Raw genomic sequence first — 12,227 nt, 5'->3', positions numbered from 1 at the left:
CGGCCTTGTCACTCTCACCCTCCTCCCCCTGGACACCAACACTCTCTCCCAGGAGGTCACCAAGGTCGTAAGTATCTCTAGTTTTTTTAAATAAAACCCACAGTAAAAGTGGAATACAACTAGTGCTGTGTGGTTATAATAAAATTATAATAAAAGTTTGTTTCCTTTTCCAGAACAGATACTGAAATCTTGAGTATCAAATGATATATTTCATACAGAATTCAATATTTGTTCTAAATAAAAGTACTGTATGTGTGAAAAGACATGTTTAATAAAGGTGCCAGTTACTTAATACTGATGTATTAATAGTAATTATGTGACTCTGGTTAAGAATAAATTTCCTCAGATTGCTTTTAAAAGCCTATTCTATTCACAGACATCCCACCTTTCCTGTGACTCGAGTGATTCTCACACATAGATAGCGCCTCGCAGACACCTGCAAATTACATGCAATCTTGTGGAAAATCCTTGCACTCTTTGTGGGAACAATCAAGCAAATAACATTGATAGGTCTCTCCTTGTGCTTAGACCCATCACTATTCTCTCTGTAGGCAGGATCTACACTCAAAGTCTCTGTGCTTTCTCCCTGAAATAATATCAGCAGGGTCTCAGAATGAAACACTGGTCTTGTGGGGAAAAAAAAGACAAGCTCTGCTTTTAATGCCTGGCTTAGGTCACCATGACCATAGAATAGCCTAATCTAGCACAGCACAGCTGTAAAACAGGACAATTCTGGAATATGTATTGGTCATGCTAGTTTTGAACTTGAATGATGATTTAAGCTTTAGTTTCTAAGTCACCTTGAAGTTGAGCAACTGAAAGCAGGCCACCATATTAAAAAAAAGAAACCATTGTGTTTGGCAACGTAGCTATGCCGCTACTAACTTTAGTTATTTAGTTAGTATGCCGCCAATGCTATGTTAGCTAGCTCGCCGCTGATGTTGGCTAGCTCTCTGCTAACCTTAGTTCTCTTCCTGGTAATAAAGCTAACATGCCTCGAATATTAATATGTTAGCTAGCTCGATGCTAATGTAGTTAGCACTCCGCTAACCTTCATACCCGTCAAGTCTCCCGTATTATTATTTTCCCGTAAATTTCCCGTATTATATTAAAATAATATATATATATATATATATATATATATATATATATATATATATATATATATATATATATATATATATATATATATATGTATATATTATTGAGGAGACAGGGCACTGACCGCTCTGTGTCTCTTAACCAATCGTGGAGCCAGTTCAAGGAGAGAGTCCCGCCTTTCAGGAGAAACAGCCAATCAGCTTGCAAAGGAGGGTCAGTGTGGGGAAGCCCCCCCGTCGCGGTGAGTTCAGGCAGCTCGTCGGAGCAGCTGATGTTAAAACCTATCTGTATATACAGCGATTTTTCTAAAAGAAATGTAACGGTAGGCTAATGGAAACTATGATGAGATTTTTCTGATAGCTGCTTAAAAATACTCGTCTCCGAAATAAAACACACAGATTAAACCTTTTAAAATTATAAAAATAAAGTTTATGAAGTATTAATTAAAAATTGTTAATTGTGTAGGCCCATTAGGACTAATTTTTACTGATGGAATATATCTGGTCCTTGTCCTTTTAGTAAAAGCTCATGATACTATTTTTTAGGTCACCAACAGTCATTTTGTAGAATTTGTGCACCCTTTGTTCAATTTTAAATCCATTAAATAAAAAAAAATATATATATCATATAAAAGAGTGCATTATGCCAAAAAAGACATGAAATCTTAACCTTTTTTTTAAATATCTAGATAAGGATTTTTAATTTGGCTGCATTAAAAGAATGACATATGTAGGAATGTCCACAACATTTCAGATTCTGATAATCTAATTGTAGTGTAAGTGTTTCACATGTGGTTATTTTAGATTTTTTTTAAACCTGTCTTAAAATGTAAGGGATACTGAACCTTCGTTGGTTGGTGGGACGGCTTTAAGTGGACAGAGGAAAATATCCCTTATTTTTAAATCTAAAACTTGACAGGTATGTAACCTTAGTTCTCTACCCAGTAACGTTAGCTAGCTTGCCGCTAATGTTAGCTTGACTAGCCTTACTTCTCTCATGGTAACATGAGCAAGTTCACTGTTAATGTTAGCTTGCTCCCTGCTAACCTTAGCTCTCTTTACAGGTGTTTTCACTCCCTGTTATTCCACCCCCCCCCCACAACCCTTTCCATATGCATAAATGGCTTTTGTTGTTGATTGGCTGGAACAGTGTTGTATGGCTCTGTTTGAGCCACTTTTGTGTCCCATTTACAGAGCCAGGGTTGACCCTGAATACCAGACATTTTTCCCACCATGCAAAGAGCCCAGAGAGCTTACATTTTACAAAAAAATAATATATTGAAATCATATATGATTTAAATAATGTGGGATAAAGATACATGCTCCAAACTGGTGTGGTAAAGGAAATCTGATGTGCAAACCTGATAGAGCTTGGTTTTTATCAGATCATTTTCTTCCGTTTCTTCTGTTCACATTCACAAAAGAGAACAGGAAATACTGGACTTCTCCCAGTACAGCAACAGGTGCACCAATAGTTGATAAAATATTAGGTTACCAAGGATAGAATGCTTGTCAATCAATACAGCTAAAACTAAAAATGAATTTTGTGCGAAAACAATACCACCGTAGACAATACATTATGCATCACCAAGCACCTATTTAGTCTACTCACATAGTCTAACATGAGATCTAACTCAAATCACTGTGGTATTACATGGATTATCTAGTTATTGTGAACCACAAAATCACTAACTTTCTCAGTATACACACCAGTTGTATGGACAACTTTAGATTAACAGCATTAAATATTAGTTAAAAAGACAAAAATAGTTTAAACAGACCTAAAAATAATACAACACTAGCCCAGACTAAAAATAAATAAATCTAAAAAAGAAATTCCATCTGAATGCTAGTGTACAATTGTACAAATTCAATATGCACCCTGCTTACACAGCAAATTCATACCTCTTGTGTTGCAACGGTGGTGTTCAAGCCACATCACACCCAGAAAGAGGACCTCTACCCTTTCTAAGCCAAACACAGATAGGACAACTGGCCAAAGGCCATCGACGTAATCAGAGTCTAGCGTACTACTACCCTGTTATGTTTAGTTATTTCACAGCAGGTCTTCTTTGAAAAGAACAGAGATTACAGGGTTCATAGGACCTCACCTGTATAGGCCATGACACACTTTACATCATGCATAGAGAATATAACTGAGGTGTTATTATTTGGACAAAACATTAATTTGTGTTAGTTATAAAGTACTAGTTAAAACCACATTATAAGTAAACTGGCTCTTTTATGCTGCCAAGCTTCCCCATACAATTGTGGAATGTAATTCCTTAAATACAATTCTCCCCTTCATGAATGGCTGTACACATGCATTTCTGGACAAGCTGAGAGATACAGAACTGACATTTGAAGTGAAAGGAGCATATGGACAGACTATACAAACTACTGTATTTTACGCACTATAAGGCGCACCATCAATCCACATCTATTTTCTGGTCTATTTTCATACTTAAGGCACACTAGATTAAAGCAAATGAGTGCTGGATGTTAATCTACACAGATTTCTATTCTGAAAACTGTTTATTTGTGTGAGAAAAGTGATTGTTTATTGACAGTAAGCTTAGATTTTCAATATTCTTAACAGTGTGGTTAGCAGCAGCGCTAGCTGTGGTTAGCAGCAGTGTTTAGCACTAATAAATGGCCGCCCAACAGCACTACACTGAGAAACCCTGAGATTTCCGATAAGCCAGGGTGCTATCAGCTAGTGGTTTGTCCCACACAGCTTGTTTTAACACCGTAAACATGCAGACTACAGTCCAATATAGTCACCTTTGAACGGCAAAAAAGCTAACACTGTGGTTAGTGGCTAATGCTAATACTGCTCCAGCCTTGGTGCTGGAGAAACTTAACTGAAACTGCTTTTTAACACTGACTGGTAAAATTCATACATAAGGCGCACTGTCGATTTTTTGAAAAATCATAGGATTATAAGTGTGCATTCTAGTGCAAAAAAACAGTAATTTTACAGGACTTTACACAATATGACTAAGGCAATGTAGGGCCCTAAATTATCTTAGATCAAACTGCAGTTCTGGCACACCACAAACTTAGACTACTACATAATCGCCTACATAATCGCCCTTGTCAATTGTAAGAATTAATCATTGGGTACTCAATACACAGTCCTATTAGCAACAGTGCTAGTACCAAGGTACTTAGACTTTCCTTAAGATAACGGACACTGCACCAAACATATATTTCTAAGCTCAGCTACAGGACAGGCAAAAAGGACAAACAAGACAGGCTTCTTCTTAACTTGGAAGCAAGGAAAAGAACATCGCTATCGTCTCTCTCCATCATTCTCTCTTTATCTTTTCCAGCTTCACTCTGTCAGGGAATGGCATAGTGAGATTGGTAAGGGGCACAGATATCCAGGCAGTAAGAGAGAGAGATAGAGAGAGATTAGAGATGGAGAGGAATAAACCTGCTTAGGAGGAAACAGCTGCCTTGCCTGCATCATCAGCCAGCCTGGGGCCATCTCAAACAAAACAGGACAAGATGGCCGTCTGGAACGTCTTTTCCCTTTCCAAATCCTAATGCTAAATATCACCCTGGTAACCCTCAATAACCCTGGACAAACTTAAGAAGAACCCAAACAAATTAAAGTTAGAATGAAAACAAGCAAGAGACTGGAAAACAGAGGATGTGGTGCTTATCCACTTTCAAGTTCTGGCAGAACTGTTGAGCATTAGTGCACTCGAGCTACAGGTAAAGACCTACAACAAAGGTTGGAAAGATGTACGAACCCCTACAAGCAAACACCTTGCAGAAGAACAAACCATTTAAGAAACCACTGAGGTTCCCTCAAACTGGCTCAAATGTTCAAGAAGCCCAGAAGGAAACGGTTTGCACTTGACCTAACCCGTTAAAGTAACGAATCCCATACATGGCCTACTTTAAGTTTTTATCCATTGAGGAACCATTAACAGCACTTACCAGTAGGCGTAATACGCCACTGCCATGACTACTAGCGCCCCACAGATCCCTGTGAAGATCATCACAGCCCCCTGGTTCAGCATCTTGACCTTGGGATTGTAGCCTCAAAACACGTTAAAAGTAAGAAAAATAAGGTTGGATAAGAGTTGTAACCTCAAGAATACTGAAGAAAAGCAAGTATTAGCAGTCTTGTTTCCTTCAAAAACTCGCCCTCCAAAAAAGGCATAAAAGTCCGCAAGTCCTTCCAGGGAAAGGTCTTCAAGGAGAGGCCTTAGCAAAAAAAGAAAGACGTCCACTCTCGACTCCCTGCTGGGCTAACAACCCATGCTAATGCTAATCCCAGTATGAGAGAAAGCGATTATGATGATGACAGCAAGAACAAATCAAGATCCCATAAACTCAGGTGGAGGCGGAGGAGGTGCTACTCCAAACCGCGCAGTCAGCACAAAGCAAAGGGATTGCAATCTTCCGCTGGGCCCAATGAGATGCCCAAACTCCAACAAGTTGCAACCATAAAAATGCTAAATGAACTGTTCGCACTGCAGCTAGCAGTTCATTAGCAAACAGGGAACAGGCCAGACAGCATAGAGTGGATAAAGGGTCAGCCTTCTGGAAGAGATGGGGAGATGCTGCAGCATCCACTGTGCCCTCCTCTTCGCTAATCCTCTCTGGATTAGATTAGCAGTGATTAGCGCTCTGGAGCAGCACCCTGGATAAGTCACATCCCATTTACATCAACCTTAAGGCAGGGTTGGAAGGGGTGAGGCGTGGCTTAGGAGGGCAGGGTAGCTAACATTAGTAAGACAACTAAAAGGAACGATTCAGAGACAAAAACTTTCATTACCATGTGTACCGGTAATGTTTTGGCAGGTGTTGTTAGCATGTCAATCAGGTGGTCATGGTTCGTCTTGAAGGTATTCCCTTGTATTTGACCTACTGTTCAGCCACAATGCAGACATGTGACCTTTCTTTTCAACTGAATAAGGGCAACCATGCCCCAAGTCCAGTTCTGACTCCGTAGGATGTAATGAAGATGAGCAGGCCGGTTTTTGCCCAGAGATACAGACGTATATTACACTCATCTTCAAAAAAAAAAAGAACAGTTGCTCCCTGAAGGAAGGGTTGGATTGCAATGATGTTTGAGAGGAAGATAAAAGTTACAAGTAATACAGGGCCTCTATACATGGATTTGTTGGTCAATTGTTTCTGTCATTGTGGGGTGCAACATTGTATGGTGCCAGATGACCGTTGGTCTTTGTTTCAGATACGTTGACAACCTGCAATCGGCCCCTGTAACAGGTGGCTCTAACTTATCTCTGTGAGATACTGTTGGACACTCAGCAACCAGTTTATACCAGTTTAAACAACTTTGTTTAACCATTTAGCTCCAACCTACTGGGTTCATTTGATCGATGGTTGGATCAGTTTATGGTTTCACCACAAACAATGAGATTCAGAGTTTGTCTGGAATCAAACTAAAACTATACATAAAAGAATTATGTGGACATGACAGGCAGGAATAGAACAAAACACAGTCCAGTCTGAGGTAACACTTTTGGTTCAGTTAACATACTGCTATCCCATGACTTTTGGCATGCCAGAGCAGGTTCCTACAGACACATCCATACAAACCAAATCATACAAAATATTGGTGCCAGGCCACAACTGGTCAAAGCACTATTTACAAAGACCTACTTTGAAAATTCTACTGTCCATTGAACTGTCTATTGAAACCTTCTTCTGTCTAGAACTAGGCTTCATTTGTTTGCAGAGCCAGTCCTCTGAGACAAAATGGGTTATTGAGTTTCCAGGCCACCTTGTGTCATCGTGCTTTTCCTGAAACAGAGAGCGCATTCAGATGATCTGCACTGTTCTCTCAAAGAACAAAGGCTGAGACCAGCAGTGTCTGACAGAAAAGCCTTAGGGAATGAGGACGGCTGCAAGGGTCTCTTTACAGCCCTGTTCAGATGGGTTTAGTTGTACATGCGGAGGTGGAGTAATGTATTAATACTGGTGTGTCTCAGCAATTTTTATCCTATCCAAATCTGTACACTTTTTACCTTCAAATCTTGAAGACTGATCAAAGGCCTTCTGTTTCTCAGCATGCTTTATTATCCTCCTTTCCATCTGTTCTTCAATGGGTTCTTCAATGGTCAGGACAGAACGATTATTGTCAGTACTTCAGTGACACGGATATGGGTGTTGTGCTGAGACGAGTGGATCAGACATAGCAGTGCTGCTGGAGTTTTTAAACACAGTGTCTCACGCTCCCTTGTCCACTGTATTAGACACTTCTACGTAGCTATTCCACCATGTAGATATAAAGTCAGTGACTGAAGCTCATCTGTTTGTCTTGGTCATTCTCTAGGCCATCATCAGTGGTCACAGGACGCTGTCCACAGGACGCTGTTGACTCAATATTCCTGGTTTTTGGACTATTCTCAGTCCAGCAGTGCTATTGAGGTGTTTAAAAACTCCAGCAGCACTGCTGTGTTTGATCCACTTGTACCAGCACAACACACAAGCGTACACCACCACCATGCCAGTATTATTCACTGCAGTGCTAAGAATGTTCCACCACCCAAATAATACCTTCTCAGTGGTGACAATTAAAGATAAGGATAAAATGAGAGGTATTCAGAGAAACAGAAGGATAACAGTGATATTTCTTATCCTGTGTGAATCAGTTAGTAACTTTAAAGACTTCCTAAGGTAAAATTATAATACCTGGTGAAACTTATCCTGTCCAAATAGCAAAAAAGGAGGTAATTGCATTTTTTCCAGTAGCTGAGAACATGGCATATTAGTAAGCTGCATCTATTTTCCTCCCATTAGTCCACAAAGGCATAATGGAATACAACACAGGTGTCAGCATAAGCAAATACTCGCTCACGATCAGCCACAATGGAGGACAACACTTCTTGGAATGGAATCAATATTTAGGCCCCTGGAGACTTCACTGGACGAGTAGAACAGAAATCACTAGCTCCAGTCCTCAACTCGATTTGAATACAATTCTCTTAGGTCTAGACACACTTAGTTCAGCATTTATTCATTCTGTTTATGCATCTAAACAGCATTACAGAGGCTAAAGAGGTCAGCCCCAAAGGAAAGGTTGAACTGGAATTGGTCTTAACACATGACAGCTCTCAAAAATGTAAAACACCTAAACCAACACATTTCAATAAGTTTAAACTGGAGTTCTAAGGGTGTTTTCTTTAAGAGTGGTCTTAATCATCTAAAAAAGTTTGAAACAGGGAGAATTTATTACTTGGTTTGGTCTGTTTTTACATAATACACCAAAGTGCGTCACAAAAAAAACATGAGAACATTCTTTCTGCTTTTTGTCAGACCTTTCTGGAGCAGAAGTAAGACAGTAAATACAGGAATGTGGTCCTGTGTTCCAGACAAGTATATATTTCTAGCCAATTTAAGATTGGGCAAGGGCACAGAGGGCATATGTTAATAGCTGTAGAATTTATTTGGTCTATAAACCAGGTTAAACAGGCCTTTTAAGCTCAAACTTGTTGAGTTCATTTGATAGTTGGGTCAGATCAAGGCCAGTTTACTTTCTCACCACAAACAAAGAGCTCCAGAGCTTGTGTGGAACCAGACTGAGACTAGTTTCTCAAAAAGTCTTAGTGAGATTGTGTTGGTCCACATCCATGTGCAATTATTATATTTACACGCAACCAATCAAGTTGCACCAAAGACAATAAAACCATGTCTGATATAAAATGTTGGGAAAATGCCCTTGAACTTCCTTAAAACGTGAAAAAACAATTGGGTTGCCACTGTTACCTCATACTTAGTCTATGGTCCATGTTCCTAGCAAGCAGTAAAAACAAGAGTTGTAAACTGGGTGCTTTAAATGCTCTAGAAAATGTGGGCTTACTTGAATTGTATCTGGACACAAGGACAAAGTCTGTGTAACAGTCCGTACAACTGATACAGACACCTGATTTACAAATACAGCTCCTCCAATTAAAGTTCTGGGTTACCATGTATGAAATAAAGGTCTGAAGTTGGTGCAGTCCATACAAAAAAGTATTCCCACCTAGTGCTGGACGATATGGCCAAAATTCATATCACGATATATTCCTTAATTTCGGTCGATACGATATAATTTCGATATCGATATAAATACTTAGAAGGCCACAGAAAACTGCGAAGAATCCCTGCAATGGAAATATGTACCTACTACTGTCTGAAAATTTAATTTAAGTCTTTGAAACCTCCTTTCACGAAAACATTATAATACTTAAGAAATAAAAAATAGTCAAGATAAATCAATGCTCAATTTTATTTGCATATAGCAAAATTTTAGATGCGTAGCAGACCCGAGCCTAGCCTAGCCTAGCCAAATCTAGCCTAGCCTAGCCTATCTGGCTACGTGCCTATGTGATTACATCATCAGGCACAGAGATAGTCCAGCTATGGAGGCTGAATGTGTTCAGCTGTGCGGCGAGCTGACGCCAGTAAAACGCCTGTCCGTGACAGATTCTGTAAATAATACATATCGATATACCACAAAAATGATATCACCGTTATTGAAACATTTCTTATCGCGATAAATACCGATATCGAATTATTGTCCAGGCCTATTCCCACCATTAGCAAACTCATTCTTAAGCTTATTAGTTTTACATATACATTTATTGCATTTTGGCTGTAGCTCTTACCCAAATCAACATACTGAACAGTTTAAACATGTTCAGTGTCTTCCCCAAGGACTGTTGTTTGTGTAACATGGTGTTTCTTCTGGTGTTTCCCAAAGGGCAATGGGGTCATCTCCTGAGTCTTAAGTTTTCCCAGGTATCTTTTATTTAACTCCGCGAGAGCTCTTCCTTAGCCACAGTTGCTATTGGCTTGCTCAAGATAGGCTTAAGCCTTACAGAAACCACAAAAAGCTAAAGAAGAAACTCTGAAGTTCCCAGGCCCAGAAAAGGCTAGAATTCTGGGCTTCACAATCCCACAGCACAGCTTGACCATGCCTAATGCCATCTGTACTGAGTTTTGGAGCAGTGGAAGAACTTTGTTCTCTAAAATGGTTCCATGGTGCTCTAACTAATATGTGTGGGGGAAGTTGGGCATGATGTGTGGTGGTGATCACCCAACATCCTGACCTCACTAACCCTCTTGTGCACATTCTAAATGCAATTAAACTTCACAACAGAGCTTCAAAATCAAGTAGACAGCTTTCTCTGGACAGTTGATACAATGACTCCAACAAAAGCACTGCAACTTCTATATAAATACCTTTGATTTTAGAGGAAACTATGAACGAGCATGTGTCCCGACACTTTTGTTCAAATAAGAGTATATTGTACCTAATAGAACAAAATTTCTATGACTGAAAACTCAAATCCATGCACAGCTTAAAAAAAGAAAATCGTCTAGATCATAAAAGCCAGCCAGCAAGGCCTAGCTTTGTTTAATCTGTCTATGGGCCACAGAACAGACTGTGTGGACTTTGTAACAGAGCTAAGATCTCCGCTTTGAAACTGATCTGTGTATTAGGTGCGTGCCATATTGTATCATTCACAATAATATGGGTATTATTTTTTAAAACAATAAAAAAAATCAATATTGTGATAATAGCAGTATTTTGTCCTGACACCAATCTAATTTGTAGTTATTTTGCTTTGTACTGAAAGAGTAAATTCTGTATAACTGGAGTGTGAGCCTAATGCCACTGCTGAAAAAAAATCCAAAGTTTAGAGAACACTCTGCAATAAATATGACTTAAAATAAAGTAGTCATTAGTCAATATTCTGTATAAATTATTCTGCCTTTTCACTTACTCAAAACACTCAAACACCGAAAGTAAAAAGCAAAGTTTTTAGTTATCAAATACATGGTGTATCCCTTTAAAAACTGTACAAAAACAGACATAAAAAAAAAACACAACAGAAGCCACACAGTCGGTGTCCTGCGGTTCTAGCCTGCTGGAGGTGCGAGGAAGCAGAGGACCAATAAGAGGATCTCAGTAGGGCGTCACTGAAAGCTTTGACCCGTACACTGTAAACACGACACTGATTTGTCCCACAACAGTGCAACAAGCAAGATATTCAAATCTGAACGCCCGATCTTTGGATCAGATCCCACCTGCCACAATGATTCAATCTCATGTGACCAACAACAGAACAGAACTCCTGCACACGCTGGTACAATTGCCTAATGTAGTAGCAAACACTGAGGGGGACTCTTTCTTCCTATACAGTAGCTGTAACAGTAATAGGGTTAGCTTTAAGTACTCCGCCAGCTGAAGGGGATAATCAGCTGAGGTCGAGTCCGCAACTTCGAGAGTTGTATGCAGTGATCTTGTACAGTATACCCACACACAGACACACAGACAGGCCTGGAAGGCCAAAAGCCACATGTGCTCATTCAGAATGGATTAACAGAGAACAGGCAGAAATAGTCAAGACACGCTGATTTGAAGTACTGAGATCTGGACCTCCTTGGGATTAGCCTAAATGAAGCGTGTGCGTGCGTGTGTTTGTGTGTGTGTGCATGGAACGAGGAGCCATATGGCAGACAACAATACAGAAGGCCTGGTATGGATTTCAACCGAACTGCAAGTGACACATCTCAAGTAACCCAACATATAAATCTGTTTAAAAAAAACTGCAAAGAGGAAAGAGCTTTTTGCACTGGTAAAAGTCTAAGTTCCTAAAGGACTATTTTAGAGTTATTCAATTTTAAGCTATGTAGTAACCCCATAAGAAGCTTTAGGAACCTTTAGGAAACTTTCTAGTAATTGTTTTTCTAAACAACATTTTCTAAATGTTTCTCAAAGCACTTCAAAGAGGTTCCTCAATGGTATTAAACTTAATCCCTAAATTTTCCTCAACAAACTCACACGTAACAGTGTATAACATTAAGCTAAACACGTCTGTCTGTTGTAAACCACTAAATGCTGATCAATGGTATGAACTCACTTACCCCTGGAAGACCAGCCGCACCTCAATCTAATCTGGAAGTCGGGGAGGGGTTATATGTTGGGTAGAGCTATGTTTTGTCCAGCCCAATAGTCTACCTCTAAATGTGAGGCATATGTGGAACTCTAAAAGTGGTGTCTAAAATTACTTTTTTGCTGTATTCAAAAATGTTCCAAAGTTGATACATTGAATCCTCTGAATCATGAGGCCATTAAAAAAAATCAACATGTGA

General features: G+C 39.5%; 1 protein-coding gene across 2 annotated transcripts in view; it reads right to left on the bottom strand.

The window, feature by feature from the left end:
* The window catches only part of agpat3 (1-acylglycerol-3-phosphate O-acyltransferase 3), a 33,579-nt gene that overhangs the window by 18,031 nt on the left and 3,321 nt on the right, over positions 1-12,227 (bottom strand). Inside the window, exon 1 of one of the 2 annotated variants that reach the window (XM_007251332.4) lies at positions 5,052-5,581. The exons of the other annotated variant lie outside the window; for it this stretch is intronic. The gene's annotated coding sequence lies outside the window, so the exon portion shown is untranslated. Of the gene's footprint in view, positions 1-5,051; positions 5,582-12,227 lie in introns of those variants that run through there. 2 annotated transcript variants of the gene reach the window in all.

Source organism: Astyanax mexicanus, chromosome 21 (assembly GCF_023375975.1).
Source record: "Astyanax mexicanus isolate ESR-SI-001 chromosome 21, AstMex3_surface, whole genome shotgun sequence".
NCBI classification, from domain to species: domain Eukaryota; kingdom Metazoa; phylum Chordata; class Actinopteri; order Characiformes; family Acestrorhamphidae; genus Astyanax; species Astyanax mexicanus.
The sequence above is the reverse complement of the archived record's forward strand: the minus strand, read 5'-3'. Positions and strand labels throughout refer to the sequence as shown.